Source organism: Sapajus apella, unplaced genomic scaffold (genome assembly GCF_009761245.1).
Source record: "Sapajus apella isolate SASKATOON/1434 unplaced genomic scaffold, GSC_monkey_1.0 scaffold17, whole genome shotgun sequence".
NCBI classification, from domain to species: Eukaryota; Metazoa; Chordata; class Mammalia; order Primates; family Cebidae; genus Sapajus; species Sapajus apella.
The window spans coordinates 18981889-19007279 of NW_022436957.1; the positions used below are offsets into that span (position 1 = coordinate 18981889).

At 37.5% G+C, this 25391-nt stretch overlaps 2 long non-coding RNA genes across 2 annotated transcripts in view; one reads left to right on the forward strand and one right to left on the reverse strand.

Annotated features, from left to right (window-relative positions):
• The window catches only part of LOC116556766, a 363628-nt gene that overhangs the window by 251270 nt on the left and 86967 nt on the right, over positions 1-25391 (reverse strand). The window lies entirely within an intron of this gene.
• On the forward strand, positions 837-24042 carry LOC116556765. Its single transcript, XR_004271151.1, has 4 exons — positions 837-848; positions 18399-18714; positions 22372-22472; positions 23431-24042. It is a non-coding gene; the product is annotated as an uncharacterized LOC116556765 (long non-coding RNA).

Consider the following 25391-nt stretch of genomic DNA (forward strand, 5'->3'; position numbering starts at 1 on the left):
TCCTGATTGTTTATAACCTGTCAGGCAAGAAAGAACACATGAGCATCTGTGAACAAAAGGGTTGGCCTTTGTTTGGAGTGCAGTAACTTGATGTATTATAAGTTCAACATGCTACTTAGCTATTTATGGCTTTGCCATAGCTCTTGCTCCAAGAGGAGTTTCTCCGATTTCAACCCTGTTTTACGGCCTCCAGCTATTCTATCAAACCTACTGTGACAGCCCAAATACCTAAACATCATGGTGTTTGATTTTCCTCTTAACTAGCTTCTCCACAGAACCAATGTATAATACTTATCTCTGTCCACTGAGCTGATTTCCTTCCCTTCCCATATGTGAGGGGGCATCAAATTATTGGTAAGTGTCCACTGCCTTCCAATAGCATTTGCTATGAAGACACCTGGCTTCCCCATAAGTAAACTATGCCTGCTCTTCCTCTTCTACAGCCAAGGTTATTTTGAGGGGTATGAGATTTGGAAGACTTCAGTGCACTTCCATTTACATACAATCTGGCACTTTTCTGGAGGACAGAAATTTCTATGGTGACTGACTTAGCCAGTTCTTGTGTGTACCATTTCTTCTTGGCCATGGAAGCCATTGGGGCCTGGTCAACTTTGTGTGAAGGCAAGTCCTGCATTGCCTAACAGGCAATATTGCCTTCAGACTAGAAATATACAACTAAAATATTACAGCATACCTTTAGTATTCCTTCCCATAGATACCCATGGCCAGTACCATGCTAACAGCTGTTTCTCAAAATCTGAGCTTCCAGGATACATTCAATTCAGAACCCTAGAGTTACTGGCTTAGTCTTCCTACTGGTTTTTCCACAAGCTCAAGTAGACCTGATTGTTAACCCCTTAGAATTCCAAAGTCACTGTGTATGTATATGTGTGACCTACTCTAATTTTTCTAGAGCAGCACATTGTGTTTCACTACCTGTACAAATTTATTAAGTTTCAACATAGCTCAGCGACAGCAGCCAGGAGTGTCCCAAGTGGGGTTTCTATGCTCTCCAGAACCAGAATCACACTTGTTTTATGGTAAGTAATGTTAAAGCCATCAATTTATTCCAACTGGCAATATTTGTGTTCTTCCTATCCACTGAACCTCAAAGAATTAACAGAGCTTGTCAGCCCTTGGATTTTTTTCACTGCATTTTCCCTTCTCTGCACTGTATGTGGTCCACCACTGTGATTATGGTATATGGCAGCATTATCTCCATCTCTCCACTAATTAGGAATTCATTCATATGGTAGTGGTCTTACCTAATAGACAGTAGTGTTCCCACTAAGTCTCAAAGAATATTTTGCCATTAGGAGGCAAGTTTTCATAACCCTGTGGTAATATCACTAAGTTATTACAAACTGTTTCAATTCAAGGTGAAGTGAGACTAGCTATCCTCAATCTTTGAAATAGGGACAATGACATTTGCCAAATCAATTACTGCATGCCATGTACACAAGCCTAAGTGACCTGGTTCTTGACTATGATCATGACGTTCCTGCAACTAACAAAATTCCATAGTGGAAGGTAAGAATTGCAATATGACCTTTTTTCACCAATTTGTAGATCTATTTGCTAAAATCAGCCCATTTATCTTTCTTAAATTGGGGGCTAATGAGTTTTAAGCCAGTAACTCCTGGGCAGAGAAAATAATGCATATTTTACAAGTTTTCTTTGAATATTGGTTTCTTGGCTACAAGAACTATAGGAAATTGCTGATTTTATAAGTTTTAAAAAGTGTTTGAACACTAGCAATTACATATGGTTCAAATTTGCTTCCATCACAGGAAACTGACTACTCCACTTGCAGAGAAGTATTACAGGAATGGATTTGTTCCTGAGAAAAAGTAAGAATTAATGTGATGGGTCTTGTTCCTGCCCCAGGTTTTAAATGCTTTATGTATATCCTTCAAAAAAGTTAAATGCTGGAAAAGGGAGATACTATTAATAGAATTTTAAAGAAGCAAATACAGATAATCACCATAAGCTACATACAGGCATACTTCAGAGATATCGCAGGTTTAGTTCTAGACCACCACAATAAAATGAATATCACAACAAAGCAAGTCACATGAATTTTTCAGTTTCTCAGTGCATATAAAAGTTTTGTTTACACTATTCTGTAGTCTATTATATGTGAAATTGCCTCATGTCTAAAAAACCCATACATACCTGAGGCTGGGCGTGGTGGCTCATGCCTGTAAGCTCAGCACTTTGGGAGGCTGAGACGGGCAGATCACAAGGTCAGGAGTTCAAGACCACCCTGGCCAACATAGTGAAACCCTGTCTCTACCAAAATACAAAAATTAGCCGGGCATGGTGGCACGCTCCTGTAATCCCAGCTACTCAGGAGGCTGAGGCAGGAGAATTGCTTGTACCCAGCAGGCGGAGGTTGCAGTGAGCTGAGATCGTGCCACCATTATCCAGCCTGGGCAACAGAGGCTCTGTCTAAAATGAAAAAACTACATATCTCAATTTAAAAATACTGCTAACAATTATCTGAGCCTTCAGCAATTTATACTCTTTGCTGGTGGAGGGTCTTGCCTCCATGTTGATGGCTGCTTACTAATCAGGGTGGTAGTTGCTGAATGTTGAGGTGGCTGTGGCAATTTCTTGAAATAACACAACAATGAAGTTTGCCACATCAACTGACTTTTCCCTTCATGAGGGATTTCTCTGTAGTACATGATGCTGTTGAACAGCAATTTACACACAGTAAAACTTCTTTTGAAATTGTACTCATTCATCTCAAATCCTGTTGCTGCCTTATCCACTGATTTTATATAATCTTACAAATCCTTCATTATAATTTCAACAAAGTTCACAGCATCTTCGCCAGGTGTATATCCCATGTCAAGAAACCACTTTCTTGGTCAGGTGCAGTGGCTCTTACCTATAATCCAAGCACTTTGGGAGGCTGAGGTAGGCGGATCACAAGGTCAGGAATTCGAGATCAGCCTCGCCAATATGGTGAAACCCTGTCTCTACTAAAAATACAAAAATTAGCCAGGTGTGGTGGCACGTGCTTGTAGTTCCAGCTACTTGGGAGGCTGAGGCAGAAAAATTGTGTGAACCCCGGAGGCAGAGATTACAGTAAGCCAAGATGGTGCAACTGCACTCCAGCCTGGGTGACAGAGTGAGACTCTGTCGCAAAAAAAAAAAAAAAAAAAAGAAAGAAAGAAAAAAAGAAACCACTTTCTTTCCTTATCCATAAAAAGCAATTCCTCATTATTTCAAGTTTAGTCATGAGATTGCAGCAATTCAGCCACATCTTCAGGATCCAGGTCTAATTCTAGTTCTCTTGCTATTTCCATCACATCTGCAGTGACTTCCTCCACTGAAGTCTTGAAACCCTCAAAGTCATCCATGAGGGTTGGAATCAACTTCTTCCAAACTCCTATTAGTGTTGATATTTTGACTTCCTCCTATAAATCACAAATATTCTTAATAACATCTAGAATGGTGAATGCTTTTCCAGAAGATTTTCAATTTAATTTGCCTAAATCCACTGGAAGAATAATTATCTATGGCAGCTATAGCCCTATAAAATGTATCTCTTTTTTTTTTTTTTTTTCTTGAGACAGAGTCTTGTTCTGTAGCCCAGGCTGGAGTGCAGTGGCAAGATTTTGGCTCACTGCACCTCCGCCTCCTGGGTCCCAGCTGAAGCAATTCTCCTGCCTCAGCCTCCCAGGTAGCTGGGATTACAGGCATGTACCACCATGCCCAGCTAATTTTTGTATTTTTAGTAGAGACGGGATTTCACCATGCCATGTTGACCAGGCTGGTCTTGTACTCTTGACCTCATGATCTGCCTGCCTCAGCTTCCCAAAGTGGTGGGATTACAGGCATCAGCCACAGTGCCTGGCCTGTATTTCTTAAATAATAAGGCTTGAAAGTGGAAATGACTCTTTGATCCACAGGCTGTAGAATGGAGCTATATTAGCAGGCATGAAAACAGCAATAATCTTATATATCTCTATCAGAGCTCTTGGGTGACTAAGTACATTGTCAATAAGCAATAATATTTTGAATGGAATCTTTCTTTCTGAGCAGTAGGTCTCAACAGTGAGCTTAAGATATTCAGTAAACCATGTTGTAAATAGATGTGCTGTCACTCAGGCTTTGTTGTTCAATGTATAGAGCACAGGAAGAGCAGATGTAGCATAATTCTTAAGGGTCCCAGGACTCTCAGAATGATCAGTGAGCACTGGCTTCAATTAAAAAGCCACTAGCTGCATTAACCCTTAATAAGACAGTCAGCCTGTCCTTTGAACCTTTGAAGCCAGACATTGACTTCTCTTCTCTAGCTATGAAAGTACTAGATTGCATCTTCTAATAGAAGGCTGTGTTGTCTACAGTGATAACGTGTTGTTTAGCATAGCCACTTTCATCAATTAGCCAGATCTTCTGCAGCAGCTTCTACATCTTGTACTTTCATGTTATGGAGATGACTTCTTTCCTTAAACCTCAGGAACCAACCTCTGCTAGCTTCAAACTTTTCTTCTGTAGTTTCCTCACCTCTCTCAGCCTTCATAGTTGAAGACAGCTAGGACCTTGCTCTGGATTAGGCTTTAGCTCAAGGGAATGTAGTGGCTGGTTTGATCTTCTATCCAGAGCACTCAAACTTTCTTCATATTAGCAGTAATGCTGTTTCAGTTTCTTATTATTTGTGTGTTCACAGAAGTAAGTCTTTTAATTTCTTTCAATAATTTTTCCTTTGCATTTAAAACCTGGCTGACTGCTGCAAGAAGCCTAGTTTTTGGCCTGTCTCAGCTTTCAACAAGCCTTCTTCACTAAGCTTAATCATTTCTAACTTTTTATTAAAGCGAGAGACATGTGACCTTTCCTCTCACCTGAACACTTACAGGCCATTGTAGGGTTACTGATTGGTCTAATTTCAATATTGTGTTTTCTCAGGGAGACCTGAGGAAAGGAAGAGAGACAGGAGAATGGCCTATTGGTAGATCACTCAGAGCAAACACATTTATTAAGTTTGCTGTCTTATATGGGCACTATTCATGGTGCCCTAAAACAATTAACAACAGTAACATAAAAAGTCACTGATAACACATGACCACAAAAGGGATAATAATTATGAAAAAGTCTGAAATAGTGTGAGAATTACCAAAACGTGACACAGGCACATAAAATGAGCACAAGCTGTTGGAAAATGGCACCAACAGAGTTGCTTGATGTAGGGTTGCCACAAACCTTCAATTTGTATTTTTAAAAAATGCAATATCTGCAAAGTACAATAAAGTGAGATGAGCCTGTATTAGTTATAAAAGAATATCAAACTCATGACTAAATTTTGTAACATTAATTTGGTCATTCTATAATAGTTTAGATTATGATGTCTTATAAAATATGTATTTTGGCTTTAGAAAATGGTTGAAAATAACATGATGCTACATTAGATTTAAGTGTATCTGCTCAATTCAGCCTATAAGTTCCTCACTACAAAAGTAATTTTAGTAACTTTGACTTTGTATGCCTTTAAATGAGGCATGTACTTTTTAGTTACCTATAGTCCCTACCACTCCCTATTGCTTTATACATAGCCACTTCACATATTCAGTACCTGCATGACATACGAAGGCATTTGAATGTTAAATTTCTGCTATTCATAATGACACACAAATTATGTAGGAACTATTCACTTGTCAGCCAAGGAAAATATGAAGAGGAGTTTTTCTTTAAACAGCGAGCTCCTCCACTCCATTAAAAATGAACCCAACTTGAAAATAATTTGTTTTGTGCTGAATTTTTTAGAAAAGCGACATGTATGAAGTTAAATACTTGAAGAAATTATCAAGAAAATAAAGAAATTTGAAAGTGAGAACTGATGTAATGTCAAAAAAACACTCAAAGACAAAAGCACTTAGAAAATAAGTTTCCCTGCTACAAAATACAAGGAAGTCAGACTTCAAAAGGAATGGTTTGAAAAATGTGTGCATGTTTAATGGGGGAAAAAAAGTAAGACTTCTATTAGTCTGTTCATAGTAGAAAAATAGCAACTTTCTAATACGATTATTAAATCCACAAAGTTTGTACCATTTTTTCAGACATCAGCATTGCCAAAGTCAGAGCTAAAGCAAGATGCTTTAGCCAGATGAGTCCAGGCATATAGGAAATGTGCAACATGCCATCCAATGTAAGATCAGAACTGGAGAACTAGATGGGGCAGCCTTATTATTTTTTATTAATTGTAGAGTACGAAGTGGTTTTTCCCCCTTACTGCAAAACATTATCTATACCTGTATTAGTCCATTTTCATACTGCTAAAAAGAACTTCCTGAGACTGAGTAATTTATAAAGGAAAGAGGTTTAATTGACTCACAGTTCCCCATGTCTGGAGAAGCTTCATGAAATTTACCATCATGTCAGAAGGGGAAGCAGACACGTTGTACATGGCAGCAGGCAAGAGAGAGAGCATGTGAGAGTGCAGGAAAAACTACCATTTATAAAACCGTCAGATCTCATGAGAATTCACTTACTATCACAAGAACAGCATTGGGGAATCCTGCCCCATAATCCAATTACTTCCCTTCATTGACACACAGGGTTTGCAATTTAAGATGAGATTTGGGTTGGGACACAGAGCCAAACAATATCAATACTCTTATTCATAAGGGAGGCAGGGTAAAATGTCAGTTTTGCCTCCACAATGAACAAGACTTTGGAGTAAGATCCATGTGAGTTTGGATCTCAGCTCTGTTGCTAGCAAGCTGCAGGTGTCCACCAGCCTTCTTGTTCTCCCCTTGTTCCTGAGCACATCTGGACTACATTCCTCAGCCTTCATTGTAGTGTCCTGTGGTCCTGTGATTGAGTTCTGGTATAGAAGTGATGTGTGCCATTTCTAGGCCTGGTTCATCAAAATCGGCCATGTGTAATTCTCCATGTTATTTTTCCACCTGCTACCTATCAATAAAGGGATATGAGGACTCAGAGGAGGTTGAAGCCACGAGGGGGAAAAAAGCAACCTTGAATAACTGCATGGAACAAAACTCTATTTCCCACATTCTCCCCATCCCTGCTAATGTACACAGGACTGAATGTGAGCAAGGTAGAAATTTTAAAACCACAGATATACTGCAGTTGTTTGTTACAGCTATTGGTCTATATTCACCAATATACCATGTGACAGTTAAAGTTACTAGAACTTCTCTAAACTTAGTATCTTTATCAGTAAACTGAGAGTAACAATGCACCTAAATGAGGGGACTGGTGTGACATTTAATAAGAAAATGTTTGTATAATACTAAGTACAATGCTTGGTACACAGTGAACAATCAATAAATATCATCTACTAAAATGATTCAGTATATGTTATGTATTATAATATTAGATGAGTTGGAAAAAAAAAACGGAATCACTTCTGCTTTGTAATATATCTCCATACTTGGTCACATGCAGAACTCAGTCCTTATATTTAGCCAGTGCTAATACCATATACACTGATTAAGTACTCCTTTGAATATCTGGAGTCCCACAGGGCTGTCATTAATGTTGAGCTTGATAAGTCGCCATTACAACAGCTGCTGGAACCACCGGAGTGTATCCAATCGCTCTCCAAATTAAAAACTCTGAGGAATCACTATTAGGCATTATATCCCCAAGCACAGCAACTCCCATAAGTTTCAGACCACCATGGAGTCAATAGAAGAACAGCCTACTCAGAGACCGCATCAACTGAAAAAGATGCTGTGTCCGCTGTCATCATCAATTATGGCGTATTAAGGTCCCACCAGGTGCAGTGTTTAATAAATAGCCTTACTTAATGGATGATAATTAATTATACCTAGAAAATCCCCATGTACCCAAGGCGAGTACTATAATATGCCAGGTGGGGAAGACCAGATTTCTCAGTTAGATGCTTCAGATGTCTCTGTGTCTCCTCAAGATAGAATATGAAAGCAAAAAAAACTTCTTCCTTCCTTAAAGTCTGCCCTAGTCTAATAACTAAGTCAGGCACCTGTACACCTTGACTCTGGACATAACCACTTTATCACCAGGATCAAAAAACAATTTTTCTGAGAATGGAATCAGGTCAAATTACTGAAATGGAAGAGTAGAAGGTCAGCCCCCAACCTGAGCCAGTTCTCTTAATCTAGCCTCTCAGCTAACGTTGGCTGGTCACTCCAGCTAAAGTGAAAAACACAAAAGAAGACATTTACTGTAACCCAGATCTCTGCTTATCTTAATGTAGAATACAGGGGAGCATTTTTTAAATTGGCAGGGAGTTGGAAGGGTCACTTTTTTTTTTTTTTGAGAATTTGTTGAAAGCTAGGAATCCTCTCTCAACACACACACACACACACACACACACACACACACACACACTGCATTTCAAATTTATAGACTCTTTATTTTAACTCTGCAACAGTAGTTTTCATGCTTCAGAGTGCATGAAAACCCCCCTGGAGGGCTTCTTAAAGCATAGGCCTCCAGAGTTTCTGATTCCATTAGTCTGGGTGAGTTGGGCCTGAGAATTTGTACCTCTAACAGATTCTGATGATGCTGATGCTGCTGTGTCTGGGAACCACTCCCTGAGAGCTGCCACTCTAGGACTGTATGGACCAGGTTGAAAGTATCTGCTCCAAGCAGTACACTTCAGAGCATTTCAAATTCCGGGAACAGGGGCCAATCAATACGTCATAGGGCAGAAGATAAAGATGCTAACTCTCAACAACACTGAGCTCTGAAATGTGACCTTCAGCAAATTCTCACCTATAGCTGGTGAAATCCTTCTGGTCTTTTCCTCTGATTCCTACTTCTCTCTCCACCCCTCAGCCTCCCCATTTCTTTATTCCTTTCTGTCTCAGGACTTCCATGTTTATGCATCATTCTCGCTCCCCATCTGTTTCTGTGTGCATATGTATGGATATCTAGATGCCTGAATTTACCTCTGTCCCTCTCATATTGTCCCCAATCTCTTTCTCTCTGTACACTATAATAGGAAACTATATTTGCATTTACAATTTGTTATAGCTGTTCAATTAAGTGTTACAACTCATATTCTTAATTTTGAAGCAGATAAATGGGTTATTTTATATTTGTCTCTAAGGATGTAAAATGCTAAAGCCTCTTAATATTTTTCCTAGGATAACTCACATCTTGGTTAACGGAGGAAAATGTTCCCATCGTTTTTTTATACAAGCACTATGTAAGAGAACTTTCTGTAATGACAAACACATTTTGATTCTGTACTGTTCAACTCAGTAGTAGCTACTGGCCATGTATGGCTACTGAGCACTTAAAATATAGCTAGTATGACTGAGGAAGTGAATTTGTTATCTTAAGCAGTTTTAAATTTAAATACCCATATGTGCCTAGTGGCTACAGTAGTGGACTCTGCAGCTCTATATTGTCTACCTTGAACATTTATATAAAGTATACATACAGGATACAGATACCTTTCAAAATCTCTCAAGTATGCTAGGTCACCTCAACATCAAAACAGAAATGCATCCATTTCCTAATCCTCTCATTAATCCAATGTTGTATAAACAAGGAGTTATGTTTTCAACTTAAAAATAATAATAATAATATAATTGCAAATAAAGCCATGTCAAACATTGAAGAGATTCTCTCCAAGTCACCTAGGAGCTGAAAACCTTCTCTCCAGGGAGGAGCATAACCATCAGTGTGCATCAGTTGGACATGAACTGTTTGCTCCACTTGAACAGGGACTGGGAAGCAACAGCACGAACACCCAAGTCATTCATTAGCAGACACCCAGCATCCCACTGGTCACTAACCCAGCATCAAGTCTTGTTACACTCTCCAAAGTATCTCAACTCCTGTTTTGGTGATGACTTTTGCTCTCAAGAAATCTCAAAAATTCTAAGAATCTCTCCAATCAAATTTACTTTAAACTTACTTTAATTTCAAGATAAACAGATACATGCCATGCAGCCCCTATTCAAAGCTACTATGAGAAAGTAAGTGAACTGATGGGGTGTAATAATTTCAAAGGGATCATGTAATCACTGTCCAGCCTCCATTTGAAAACTTCTCTCATGGTGCAGCCTCAGATTCTTCATCAAACATCTTTAAATCTTCCTATCCCTAGGGTTTTGAGTTGGCTAGGAAAATATAAAAATTAAGTCTTGTTAGAGACTACATCTGCCTGTGAAGACCTTGAAATCTGTGCTAAAGAAATGGAAAACAAATCAGATTTCACTATTTTTCATTGTTGTCCAGTAATTCTGTCCTCACCAAGGATTCATACCACTGACCAAAGTTCCTTAGGAGAAATCTGAGTTTTCCCAGTGCCTAATATAACATCCGTGTTGGTTATAAGGCCTTACATTTGTATGGCACTTAAGAGCTTATCAATTTCTTTTCATTTACACTGACCTCCAATCCTCACCACAACATTGGGAAGTAGATATTACAGCCTCACTTTTACAGATGAGAATATTTAGGATCAGGGGATCTAATTGATAAGGAAATGATCAATTGAAACAGTTAGACATGTAGGTAGAAAAGAAATCTAATTTGCAGAGAAGTAGGTTTGGGTCACAAGGCAGGAGAATAATATCAAACTCCCCACTATCTTAAATTTAGTACATAATATGTTTTGAGAAGCAAAATTGCCATTTCACATTGAATTAACCACGTGGAACTTGGCCCAGGCTGTCCCAAGGCAGATTAATAAAAACTGAATCCGAGAGAATGCCTTTGAACCTTCTTGAAGTATGTGTTACCGTATGTGAGGCTTGCATTTTTTTCTGAATCAAGGAAGGATTGGCACATTATAAGAGCTTGGGACTCTTTCCCCTGAAACCAGTCAAGCCAAAAACCTCATAAATGTTTACTATCATAAATCACCTTAATATATCTCACTTTGCTAAGTTGTTATCCAATTAGTCTAATGTAAGCCAAGTCAGTGGAAGGAGCTAACTGAACTCAGTTTAAACCTATTAAAGAAATTTACTTACCCCTGAATTGACCCGTTTTGAACACTGAGCCATATTTTCTGAGACAGATTAAGAAACAGATTTTAGCCTGAATATAGAAGACATTCTTCCTTTAAATAAAATCTATATGTGGAGCATAGAACTTTTACAGCCTTTATTTGAAGTTCCAACATGAAGTGATATTCTGTTGAACACTTTTCGGGTAGCTATGGCAACAATGATTATCACCACATACTACCAACCAAAATACCACCTGCATCCCCGTCTATTCTAAACCCTTAATTAACAAGAAAAGCCCAGTTCAAATTCCCAGTTGGTAAATTTGGCAGAAAACTTTTTATAAAATGTTGGGGAATCTATTTAGGTTTTGCTTCTGTGTTTGCTTCATGGAGTTTTGTTGTTGTTGTTGTTATCTTTCAGAACAACTTAAGTCTGACTCTCTCTCTTCCTGCCCACACCAGAACCACCCACACACTGTTAAGTTTCTGGAGAAACAGAGGTTTCGGCATTTCCTTTTCTAAGGAGTTAATCAATAATAAGATCTCCAGGGACCCCCAAAATACTCCTTTCAAACTATCCATGTACATGAGATTTTAGGCTTGTTTTTAATTTCTCTGTAGGAAGGAGGGGAGATAGAAGAAAGGGAAACAGAAAGAGGAGGTGAAGATTGAAGATAAAAGAAGCTAGGAAAGGAAAACAAGTGAAGAAAAGAAGGAAAATGAGCCCAGGATCAAAAAAGAAGAGAACAACTTATTTAAATCTGTGAGGAAGAAGGCAAAGGGGAAAACATGTACAATCCATGGAAAGCAAAAACAGGCTTCATATAGGCTTAGAATGGAAGATTCTGCAACTGACTAATTGCAGGAACTGGCCCCAGTTCTTCACTCCTTCCTATTTCCATACCCTTTATCCTGTAACTTTGAAGTACCCACCCCTCCAACTTTGGACTCAGTCATGGACTTGCTTTGGCCAATGGAATATCAGCAAAAGTGATGCAACCCGATGCTTTACAAGTGCTTGTGAGGGTAGACTTGCTTGCTCCTGCCCTTTATCACTGCTATGAGAACATTCCTGAAGAATGCAAGACACATTCTGAGCTCAGCTAAGGTGCTCCTATCTTCCCAGCCAACACCAACTTAGATGAGCTGACAGCTAGCATACCCAGAGATATCTGAGCCCAGCCAGTATCAAGAAAGTTGTCTAGATCAACTGGCAGCTGATCGCAGACACAGGAGTGAGCCCTTCCCAGATCAGCTAACTAAATGCATGTTGTTGTAAGCCACCTGGAAGGTTTGCGATGCAGCATTACTGTGGCAATAGATAACCAATATAGGTACATTCCCTGATAATCGAGGATGTCATTCTATCCCCATTATATTAATGATTTCTACCATATAATCTTGGAAATAAGTATCAAAACTCCATAGGAAAATAGCATGTAGAATAATCTTAAAATAAATACAGTCAATGCAAATTTTTGGACATGATAGGTGTTATTAACCAACAAAGTAAAACCCAAGATATTCCCCAATGTAGGGTAATTGAGATTCTACAACCACAGAAAACTTGGAAAAAAGCCAGCCAATCCTATTTTAGGATACATTAGGTAATTACAAGGACACAGCAAACTTGGTCCATAGTCACTACATTGCACCAACTAATGGACTAAAAAGTTTGCAAATTCTCAGGTGCCTTATTAATTGCAGCTGAAGAGCTGTAACAGTAAAAGCAGTTTTCTCCAGCTGTGGGCCTGAAGGTAAACAGGGTAGGTGATCCCTGATGAATCTGTGCTGCCAACTGCAAGAACAGAGGGTAACAGCTGCTATCAACACCACACTCCCTAGCTTACCATAAAAATAACAAATGAATTGTCATTTAAACAACAACAAAAAAAAACCTTGAAAACATATGTGGAAGAGCACTGCATTCACCTTCTGTAAACTGTACTACACAAAGAAAAACATGACTGGACCGTGGACAATACAAGCAATTAGAATAGAAAGGTTTCTTTTCCTGTAAAGCTTACATTTTCTTTTCAATAAGAAGTGCTTGGGGGAAATTCTTAGAGGGTCACTGGCAAAGGGAGATCTGTGTACTAAGTGAAATGAGACAATATTCTCTGAATCTCAAATCATATGTTTAATCAAAGACCCTGTTGGGTATGCAGCTAAGTAAATAGAGTAATAACATTGAAATAACAAAAAATGAATTCTTAATTGACTTCAGTAATCAGGGAACAGTGGCGTGAACAATCTCTGAATTATTTTATTATGACCTTGGAAGGCATTTTTTGATTGACAATAACTTGAAAGGAGAAAAAGAAACACCCTGAGAGAATCTGCAGGATTTCTAGTTTTGTATTCTGATCGTTATCCAACTCATGTGTGGTACCCATAGCATGGCAAAAATTGACAGTCTCTCTCCTCAGCAACTGGAACCCCACTCTGTCTCACACCTTCCTTGGATGAATGGTAGAGTAAGGATAAGATAGCTATTGGGTTTACAAGGCCTTTTCTAATGGGTGAGGGGTAAGAAGAGAGCTGATTCTGGTTCCTTGAATCTTTTCCTTCTTTCCTGTTTTTAATGGTTTCCAGATGCCAGAAGGATAGTTCAGAAAAGATGAGGAAATCAGAGGAATCCTGTGAAAAGCAGTGATGCTTCAAATTATCTGAGATTTGTTCATCCATCCATCCATCCATCCATTCAATAAACTCAATTCAAATACTGGATGCCTACTATGTCTCTGCTGTGTGTTAAGCGCTGTGGAAACACTGATGCATAAAGAGAAACAGCACGCGAGAGAGAGAGATAAGATATATATTTATATCCTTACAGTACAGCACTAGTGTGCCACAGTGGAGAGTGTAGGTGTAGGAGAGCCATGGCAGCCTTGGGGAAGGAGTGACCAAATATACCTGAGGAGTGGAGTTGAGGAAGCATCATGGTGGAAAAGAAGCTGGGATTCTTCTTCAAGAGTCCACAACAAAAGCAGCCAGACAATGAAAACTTTACTTCACAAAGATACTTTAAGTGGGTGTTGTCTCAGAAGTCCAACCAACAAACCCTTATCTTCCTTAGCCTCCATTAATAGGCTCTAAAATCTCAAATTTTAAGGTTTAGGGATATAGATGTATGTGAATTAATACAAAAGTTCAAATGCCTTAGCATGAAAAAAAAATTGCTATCATTACATAGGCCTGGAATATTGTGAAACATCTTGTTAGATTCCAGAAACTGCACTAGGCATGGTTGTCTTATTTGTTTAAAAGAGGGGCAAAGGCTTGGTTATAGTTTCTTCAATGCATTTGAAATCTCTGAGATAACAATAGATTTGGCAGACTTTCCATATCTACTTGCACAATGAAATGTACTTTGGATTGAGGTTTTTCTCTTTAAAAATAACATACTGTTTTAATTTGGAAAAGGTCTATGTTAGTAAAGAAAACAAAATGAGATATGTTTTTTCCATTAAATTGTCACTTTAAGAATGTTATGTTACACTGAGAGATCTAATCAGAAATTCTTTTAAGCCAAGTATTTTGTTTTCCTCACATGAATAAATTTTACTTTTTGTCCTTAAGAAGAAAGGCCAAGAAAACTTGCCACTGATTAAGGAGACGGGACTCAAATACATTGCATTTTCTTAAATGAGTCTCTTGGATTTATGGGCTGGTTCCATTACAGAGCCGAGGAAGTGCATTGTGTCATTATCACCTGACTTTTGTTTCTTCACTTTGTAGAGAGTAAATTCAAAGCTGACTACGGAAAAGAAGCCAATGCAACAATTTCAAAAGTATTTCCAACACTTACTCTGGAGTGTAAACAAATATAAGCCGACAAAACATTAAAAGGCCATGTTTTGCAGTCTGGAGACCATAATTTACAGTGTTTGTGAGATTTTTCTGCTTCAAAGTTCAAAATGAAGAGTAGTCAATTTATGAACCTCATTTAATCCTTTGAATAACCCCATGAAGTAGGAACATCACTATTTTACAAGTGAGGAGAATGAGGCTCAGAAAGGTTTAAGAGAAGGTTGTAAATGAGGCCGCTAAGACTGAAGTGTAGGACTGACAGACTTCAAAAACCATTATTTTACAATTAAAACACATTACCTGTTGATATAGTTTGGTTGTTTGTCCCCTCTAAATCTCATGTTGAAATCTAATCCTCAATGTTGGAGGTGAGGCCTGCTGGGAAGTGATTGGATCATGGGATTTATATGGTTTGGTTGTTCCCCTTCCAAATTTCATCTTTAACGGTAGCTCCCATAATCCCTACGTGTTGTGGGAGGCACCTACTGGGAGGTACTTGAATCATGGGGATGGGTTTTCCTGTGCTGTTCTCATGACAGTGAATAAGTCACACGAGATCTGATGGTTTTATAAAGGACAGTTTCCCTGCACACACTCTCTTGCCTGCTGCCATGTAAGACATGCCTTTGTTCCTCCTTTGTGTTCTGTCATGATTGTGAGGCCTCCCTAGGCATGTGGAACTGTGAGTCCATTAAACCTCTTTCCTTTATAAATTACTCAGTCTTGGGTATGCCCTTCTAGCAGAATGAGAGCGGACTAATACAGGGCTGGATCCCTCATAGATGGCTTAGCGCCATCCCGATGGTAATGAGTCCATCCTCACTATAAGTTCACACAAGATCTGGTTGTTTAAAAAAGAGTGTGGCACTTCCTCTTCTCTCTCTCTTGCCCCCGCCCTTGCCATGTGACATGCTGGTTCCTCCTTGCCTTCTGCCATGATTGTAAGCTCCCTGAAACCCTCACCAGGAGTAGATGCCAGCACCATCCTTCTTGTAATGTCTGCAGAACCATGAGCCAATTAAATGTATCTTTTCTTTATAAACTACCCAGCCTCAGGTATTTCCTTATAGCAATGCAAGAATGGCCCAACACACCTGTGATTAAACCCTTTTCTGTTTGATTTGACTATTAAAATACTACATTCTGTTGATGCTGTGGATCTAGCTAAAAGACTGATGAATCTGGAGTTTGGTAAAGCTAACAAACGACAGATTTATTAAGTGACTTGACTATTGTTTGAATGAGGAGATAACAATACCAAGCATAAAAGAAAAACGTGGAACAAGCTCATCATCTCCTTGGAATCAAGTGTCAAGGCAGGGAAGGATAAAATATTAAACCAAAATGAGAAGACAAAACAAAAAAAAATAGATTTTATATGATTGGAGAAAATTTAATTCCAGATACATATGGCCCTTTAAGACAAGACACCAGTTAAATGTTTTGTTTCCTCTTTCTCCCAGAAGGGATGTTTGGGCCAGAAACAAAATATTTTTATAATTTTAAAGCACTTTACAGTATGTTTTCATATAGATTACTGCATTTGATCTTCACAACTACTCTATGAAGTGAGATTTATTAAAGTCCCCATTTAATGGATGGGACACTGAACTCAGAGCAGCTAAGCAACTTGCTGAAGCATGTAACCTGTGCTTAACACAGCACTCAATGCCAAGTTTTCTGATCTGAAGTCTTTCTGTCGGACAAAACACTGCTTCTCCTTACTGCTTTGAGCCAAAGAGAAACAACATAAAAAAGAGATGAGAAACAAAGAAAATCTTATAATTTATAAGACAAATTACACGTAAGCTGAAGGAGGTCTGCTCATCCCCAAAAGTACTTGCATTAAATTAGCATTCAAGCTCATTGCTTTTTTTTTTTTTTTTTTTTTTTTTTTGAGACTGATTCTCACTCTCTTACCAGGCTGGAGTACAGTGGCATAATCTTGGTTCACTGCAACCTCCACCTCCAGGGTTCAAGTGATTCTCCTGCCTTAACCTCCCGAGTAGCTGGGACCACAGGTATGCGCCACGACGCCCAGCTAATTTTTTGTATTTTTAGTAGAGACGGGGTTTCACCATGTTGGCCAGGCTGGTCTTGATCTGTTGACCTTGTGATCCACCTGCCTCAGCCTCCCAAAGGGCTGGGATTACAGGCGTGAGCCACCACGCCCAGACTGCAAGCTCATTTCTAAAATATAAGTCTTCTATCAGAGCCTACGTATACAATAATAGTTTAAAAATAAGGTATTTGGGGGCTAAAAATCAAGTGAGAAAAATACTTCATCTCATCTTATAATACACTTTACACTTTAAACCCCATTTTCTGCTTCTACGTTGTTTGGTATTTGATTAAATAAAGTTTTACACATGTAGAAGATTCTCAGTAAATGTGTCCACTGAGAATTTTTAGTATGAAAAAGCCTGCATATGAATTTTATTATTATATTTAGGCAAACATGGATGTATATTATCAACTTTTGCTGATTGTTTTAAAATGGTGGAATAAAAAAGAAAAATCATGCTTTTTTTTCCCATTTATTTATTTTATTGCATTTTAGGTTTTGGGGTACATGTGAAGAATATGCAAAATTGTTGCATAGGAACACACGTGGCAGTGTGATTTGCTGCCTTCCCTAGAAGAAAATCTAGGCAAAACCATTCAGGACATAGGTGTAGGCAAAGACTTCATGGCCAAAACACCAAAAGCATTGACAACAAAAGCCAAAATAGACAAATGGGACCTAATCAAACTCCACAGCTTCTGCACAGCAAAAGAAACAATCATTAGAGTGAATCGGCAACCAACAGATTGGGAAAAAATTTTTGCAGTTTACCCATCTGACAAAGGGCTGATATCCAGAATTTACAAAGAACTAAAACAGATTTACAAGAAAAAAACTAACAAGCCCATTCAAAAGTGGGCAAAGGATATGAACAGACACTTTACAAAAATCATGCTTTTAATGGTGTCTATCCTATTCCTACTGAGGATCTACTTTAGAGGACTATTACTTTGTGTGTTTTTACCTCCTTTTTTCTGCCCCAAGCATGGTTTACATGCTTCACCAAGTTGCTTATCTGCTCTAAACTCAGTGTCCCCATTGTGAAAGGAAAAGAAATCTTGGAGCCCCCAAATCGCTAAGTGAAAGGGAAAAGTCAAGCTGGGAACTGCTTAGGGCCAGCCTGCCTGCTCCCATTCTATTCAAAGTCACCCGGATGCTCACTGAGATAAATGCATATCTAACTGCCTGCTTTGGAAAGGCTAAACAGAAACTCAAAAGAATGTAACCATTTGTCTCTTATCTATTATCTAGAAGCCCCCCGCCCCTGCTTCCAGTCTTTCCACCTTTGCTTCAAGTTGTCCTGCTTTTAAAGACTGAACCACTATTCATCTAGCATATGTTGACTGACGTTTCATGTTTCCCTAGAATGTATAAAAACAAACTGCTCTGATCACCATGGGCACATGTCATCAAGACCTCCTGAGGTTTTGTGACAGGTGGGCGTCCTCAACCTTGGCAAAATAAACTTTCTAAATTAACTGAGACCTGTCTCAGATTTTCTGGTTTCACATTTCGGTAACCATGGAGGGATTCTGAGTGGAGATGCCCCTGACCTTTAACAAATGTCCTATCAGTGCTTGGTACCAGCGTGAGCTAACTTTATGGCTCAAACCAATAGGACAATTTGCTGAGGTCTGAGAGCAACCCCTCCAGAGAATCCCTGATCTCTCAAAATTTGGTCAAGACCTAAAGTTTATTTTGCTGTACAACTCATTTTTTTTTTTTTTTTTTGGAGTTTTACTTGTTTCCAACAAGGAAGGCAAGACTTCCTGTTTCCATAATGATAGAAACAGGTAAATCCTTTATGGAGTTTGAGCTCACTTCCAACAGGGAAGATGGAATTTTTTGTTTGTTTTTTCCTCCTTCTAGAATGGTAGAGAGCAGTCTATAGTCGGAGACCCATCCCTAGGTAACAGAATTGGGGTTTGTCTTGGCTAAAGTTAAGACTAACAACCAGCTGGTCTTAATTTCTCATTACCATTAGAGTGCTCAGTAATCACCTAAGTTGTGCGATTGTTTTTGTTTCTCTTAACCAGTTTTTTTTTTGTTGTTTATTTCCATTTCTTTTTCCCATTGGGTTTCACCAGCTTTATTCCATTGATCAAATACAAAGGAAAGTTCCAAGTTATGGGGAACAAGGCCTTTAAGGTGGCTAAATTTCCACACATACACACACAAAAGGGGTGTGATGGGGGGAGAAAAAACAAAAACAAAAGAAAAAAATAGATTTTTTTATTTTGACTACTTAAGGGGCTTTATTTACATAACAAGGCCACCTTTTTGCTAGCCAGGCCAAACTGAAAGAGCAATGGCTGTCACCCCAAGATGGAAAAGTCCTTGCTATTTTTATTTTATTATTTATTTTTTTACCACGACAGCCTGGGTTTGGTTCCTAACTCAAGGCCTTTCTGGTTTGATACTTGGTACTTCTAAAATAGCAGAAATTTGTCCTAGCTAAAATATGGTAATGAAATTTGAAAGGGTTTTTTTTTAAAGGAGCTCAATGGTTAAAAGTCAGCTTAATAAAAAGGATAACATCCACGTGTGTGTACGTGCATGTGTGTGTGTTTGCATTTAAAAGGCCTTCATGTTTTTGTTTGTTGTTTGTTTTTCTCTCCTAGGACCTTCTCTCTTTTTTTGAGCAAAAGTTTTTTTCCTTCTCAGTTTACTGAATTATGTTTTCACCTGATTTTTTAAATTAAAATAGTTATTGCAACAGAGGCTACTGTTTTTAAGGAGGAGTGTAGTTTAGATACTTAGAAATGTCTTTGTTTAAAAAAATTTTAAGTGCACTGGAAAAGTATCACATGGACTAGCCTGATAATTCTCCCTTTTTGGAGACTCAGGATTCAGTGTGAGCTCTGCCCAGAGCTTAGAGATCCAGCTAAAAAAAAGAAAAAAAGGTAGTCCCTATCTAAATACAATTGGTCTCCTTATACCTATAATAAATTTCTGTAATTTTATGTTTGATTTGGCATTCATCCTTAATCTCCCTCTAGCACCTACAAACTTTTTCTCTCTGTACCTTGAGATGTAAATTTTGCTATCTGATTTTTCATCTAAGAGTTGTTTGTTTTAATAAGCAAATTTAAGGCTATTTAGCTGACAATTGCCTAGGGTAAGATAGAAAAAAAAGGGAAAAAAGGAGGTCTTTATGAATCTATAAGATGTAACTTCTATCAGCATGCCTAATATGTCTATATATTCATGTGTTGTGTGCAAAATATTTCACTACAAAAAATATATAAAAGCATTCTAATTAATTGGCTTAAAAAAATAAAAGCACTTAAATCAGATACTAAAAAAAAGACTAGTCAAATGCTTTTCAAGTTGACGTGACTTAAGTAAAATCTTTAATAAATAAGTTAGCTTTAAAAATATTTAGTAAAATAATATTAGAAATGTCTTAAGAATTTGCCAGTATACATTTCTGTTTACATTTATTAATCAAGCAATTTCATACTTATCCCTGACAAGTACTACAAGTTGCTTATCTTCTGGAAACTTATCTGCTCAAAATGCATAGGATTACAAAACTTATCTGCTCAAAAGGCATAGGGGTTACAAAACCATAAACCCAGCCCAAAACAGAATGATCTTTGCTTGTGTAATCTTTAATAAATAAGACATTGATATTGATTTAATAAAAATAGCTACATCTTAAATTTAGTAAGATTACCATAACATTAATCTTGTGGTCTAATCCACAGGCAGTAAGGCTTGCTATTGCCTTTGTTTCAAAGGTAAAACATGCACTAAGTTCCTCCCAAAGTTAGTTCAGCCTATGCCCAGAAATGGACAAGGACAGTTTGGAGGTTAAAAGAAGGAAAGAGGGATGTTCAGGACAAACAAGAAAGTCCAAGCGTGTCATGAATGGTCTGTGTGAGTACCAATAAAAGGATTTATATATTTTTAAAAACTTATATAATCAAATAGTCTATAATTAAAGAGAAACTATAATGGTCTTTCTAGAAATTGGGTTTGATGTAAAAAAAAACTTATATACTAAATAATTGGTTAGAAAAATGAAATTTTGTTAAGGGATTGACTGACTCTTAATAAATTATAAAAGATTTTAATTTTTTTAACCCAAGCTTCAACTTTTATTGCATCTCTCCGTTTTCAGTTTTCTCTCCCCTTTTAAAGGACACAAAATACTAATGCTCTCCCAAAACTCATTTTCAGCTTATATAAGTTTTGTTTTTCCTGGAGTTATGTTGCAGTGGCCTGATGCTGACTATGTTTTCCTAAAGTTCTAAAGGCAATGTTTTCTTCCAACATAATATTCTGTGCGGTGCAGAAGGTCTTTTCTCTTGCCTTTTGGTAACTGGCCTAACAGATTTTACATTTTATCAAAACAATTCATATGTCACTATAAGTTCTGGTTTGCTTAGAAATAACTGATATTTTTAAAAATTAATTAAGGTTATTACATCCATGTATCTTTCTGTGTGTGCTTTTAAAGTCCTTGTGACATTGAGTAACTGGGCTTTAATTTCTGGGTTCTAAAAAGGACACCAATTTCTGCCAAATCTTAAACACTGATGGCAGTTAAAGCTGCATCTTCAGGCCCGGTAGAAGATGCCGGTCAGAATGAACTATATTCCTAAGACACAGGGCCAGAAATTAAGGGTACTTAACTCCTCAAGGCCCAGGAACTATTGCAGAAGAGGTGGGTTTGTGAAATTGTGAGGGCCAATTTTTTAAAGATAAAATAGGTTCAGTTTCTCTATAAATTAATCATGAATGTCAAAGGCACACTGATGCAAGACCAGTATATGAGCCCTTGTGTCTGATTAACAAGATTTTTCTTGAAGCATTAACCAACTCCTTAATAAAGGTTATAAAGGTTATAAAAGCCATATAAAAGTTATATCTTATGGTCAAGATTAAAATTGATAGATTCTTTATATAACTTTGAAAAACAGATTTAATAGGCTTTATGCTATTTTTATTAGGGCTTATTGTTTGAAAATTAAGTCTACTCTCTCAAAGAATGAGGGTTTTCACCTTTTCTGAGATCCTTGAGTTATCACTTTGGTTAAATGAATAGCTTACTTTACAATGAATGACCTATGATTCTATTTTGTGATATCAAGTGATTTTTAAACCTTTAATATTTGACAAATTTTTCAAAATCAAATTATAATTATGTCTTTTTCTGATCTAATTAATTCTTTAAAATATTAGTTTCCCTAAAGTCTAAAAATGATATAATTTGGCTTTTTTGGTATAAAAATTATATAGAAAGCATGGTCAAATGTGAAAGTGTGTTTGGTTTTCTTTGGGCTGTAGTTGTATAAATATGTTATTGGTCTGTGTTCCAAAATCATGGGAAACTCCTATAAATCTGATATGACTTAATGTACATCATCAGTCATAATTATAATTATGTTAAATTATTGTGTGCCACAGAGGTAACAAATTTCCTTGTCAATAGTGTCTTTAACTGTGGCTGTCCTAAAACCTTTTGTCATCCACAAACAACTGTTGTCTTGTTTTGGTCCTCCTTAGAAGGTGGTTTTATAATCAGCTATAGAACTCTAACAGGTGTTCTTAAATGCAGGTTTCTGATCACTTTGGAGATTGTAACACTAGAATAGAGGAAAAACTTTCGGGACTCTCATGGAGAGCTGAAATGTTCATGAGTATCAAGCAGAACAGGAGGTAAACGCCTAAACTAAATTGGCAGAAGACTAAAGTAATCTTTTTTAACTTTTTGCTTAAAATGTTGCTGATCCTTTGTTTTGCGTTTCAGAGTCAAGAAAACTTTTCTTTTAAGCTATTTATAGCTTTTAGCAATTGAGTAAAATATACTCCTATGAACAAAATTTGGAGCATATTTATTTCTCTCTACCTAATTTCTCCAGAATTTGGAAACTATGTGTAGGTATTGTATTCTTAACTTATAACAATACAATTATTGGCATAATTGCAATAAGAATTTGTTCTCATTTGTAACAAGACATAATTGGAGAAACTGGTTATTTTACCAAGACTTTGGAATGATGTGTTTTCCTTTAAGGAATCAAACTTGACTTATGGAGCCAATAAAAGCCCTGTGGGAAAACTGGCCTCATACGTGTGTTTATACAGTCCCTGTACAGGGTTCCTGACCTGTGGTAAGTAAAGAATGTCACTTTCTGATAGGCCCAGGAGCCCCAAGTTTATCTTGGAACCTCAAGAGGTAAGGATCACCCAACTCATAGGTATTTGATAGCACAAACTTATGGCTGGGCTCCGCTTTAAAAAAGTCTTATCTGAGGTTCCTCCTATGGATTACAGTTCCAGTGAAGCCAATTTAAAAGCCTACGTAAAAAATAATTATTCTTGCTGCACTGTATACAAATTATTAGGCCAAGTATAATAAATCAAACTAGTCCTACCATAACTTGTCTTTAGCAAAAGTGGATAACTAAAGAGAGACACGTTATGTTTCAAAACTATAATACCCTGTTGTTAAATTATAGTCTTGCCTAATGTTTTTCAGTTTTTATTATTCTCTACAGTTTGGGCTGAATTCTAATTTTTCCTGCCTGCAAGTCTCTAAAATAATATTTTCTTTTTTTCTTCTTTCTCTTCCATTTTCCCATGTTTTCCTAATTTGAAATCATTGAAAACTAAGCTGTGCTTTTGTAAAGCCCTGCGAACTGAAGCTTGACAACTTAAACTTCAGAAGCAATAACAGCAACGCATTTACATACATAAGCCACTTTCATACCTGCCTACTGATGTATGGACTCCAGAGTAATGTGGCCTATATTAATTTTCCAGGATTATAATTTTGTTTGTGGTTGTTTTTCTCCCTTCCTTCCCTTATTTTCTCTTCACGGGACATGAGACTTTACAACCTGTTAAAAATGAGCTTTCCTAATACCTTGGGATCTACCTGTCTAAGAATAAACCATCCTAATCATGAAAGATCAGATGAAACCTGATACCAGAGACTCATTTTCTTCTAAAATGCTTCTCCAAAAGATTTTTGAAAAGAGAAGGGGGAAAATGTGAATGGAAAAGAAGTTGTGGGGTCCCCAAATCGCTAAGCTAAAGGGAAAAAGTCAAGTTGGGAACAGCATAGGGTCAATCTGCCTCCCATTCTATTAAAAGTCACCCTTCAGCTCACTGAGATAAATACACATCTAATTGCCTCCTTTGGAGGGGTTAATCAGAAACTCAAAAGAATGCAACCATTTGTCTCTTATCTACCTATGACTTGGAAGCCCCCTCCCTGGTTTGCTTTGAGTTGTCCTGCCTTTACAGACCGAACCCAATGTTGGTGTTGCATATGTTGACTGATGTCTCATGTCTCCCTAGAATGTATAAAACCAAACTGTGCTCTGACCACCTTGGACACATGTTGTTAGGACATATAACCTCTTGAATTGTGTCAAGGTCACATGTCTTCAATCTTGGCAAAATAAACTTTGTAATTAACTGAGACTTGTTTCAGATTTTCAGTGTTCACATCATCCATCAAATGGGGACGTTAATAAATTCCACTTCGTGGAGTAGTTGTAATGATTAAATGTAGTAATCTACGTGAATATACACTGTAAAGTGCTTTAAAATTATAAAAGTATTATATTTCTGGCCCAAACATTATTTCTGGGAGAAAGAGGAAATAAAACAAAATTTAGGCAAAAATTCCCATAGTTTAGAATTCTATAATACCATGACCAGATGGCAGTACAAATAACTAGGGTGTAATAGACAACTCCTGCAATAATAATACTGGGAAAAATCCTCAATTTTAGTGGCTTACCATAACAAACTTTATTTCTGTTTCCCACAGGTTTGTGGGTAGGCTGCAATTCAGCTCATCTTGACTAGGATTGGCTGTGCCAGGTTGGACTCTAGGCTTCACGTTCATATGTGTGATGTACAACTTCCACATTCTGAGATCAGAAGCTACTTGTGCAATGTCCTTCTCATGGTGGATGGCAGAATCGCAAGGGACCAAGCCAAACCATCTGAGGACATTTAAGCCTGCTGCTCATCCATAACTAATATTCCATTGTCTAAAGCAAGATGCATGGCCAAACCTTAAATCAATGGAGTAGGGAAATAAACCCCATCTCCTCTAATGGGACACACAACACAGTAAATGCATAGATATATAATTCTATTACAAGGAGGAAGTAAAGAGTTGGAAAAATCAATTCTATTTACAATATGGGAAATTTTCTTTTTTTAAAGACAAAAGAAACCTTACATCATCTCTGCCTCCGAGATACGACATACTATACATATATCAACAGTATGGGAACTTTTCTTACATCAAATTTGCATTAGCCAAAATCATAAAATAACTTTGTTTTCAACCCCCCATATATAAATGATTGTTGTTAAAATATTGGTGTGTTGTGTATGATAAGTACCCATAAATTATATTATTAAAAAATAGGATCAGACTTTGAAAGACCTTGAGAACCACAACAAGTCTAGCCTTGACCCAGGAATAACAGGAAGCTACTGAGGCTCCTTTAACTTTGTATTCAAAGATCCCAAAATGACCTTCCACCTGTGTCTCACTACAATGTTAGCTCAGGTGTACATGTCAACCAAATTTGTTTTATCCTCCTTGCC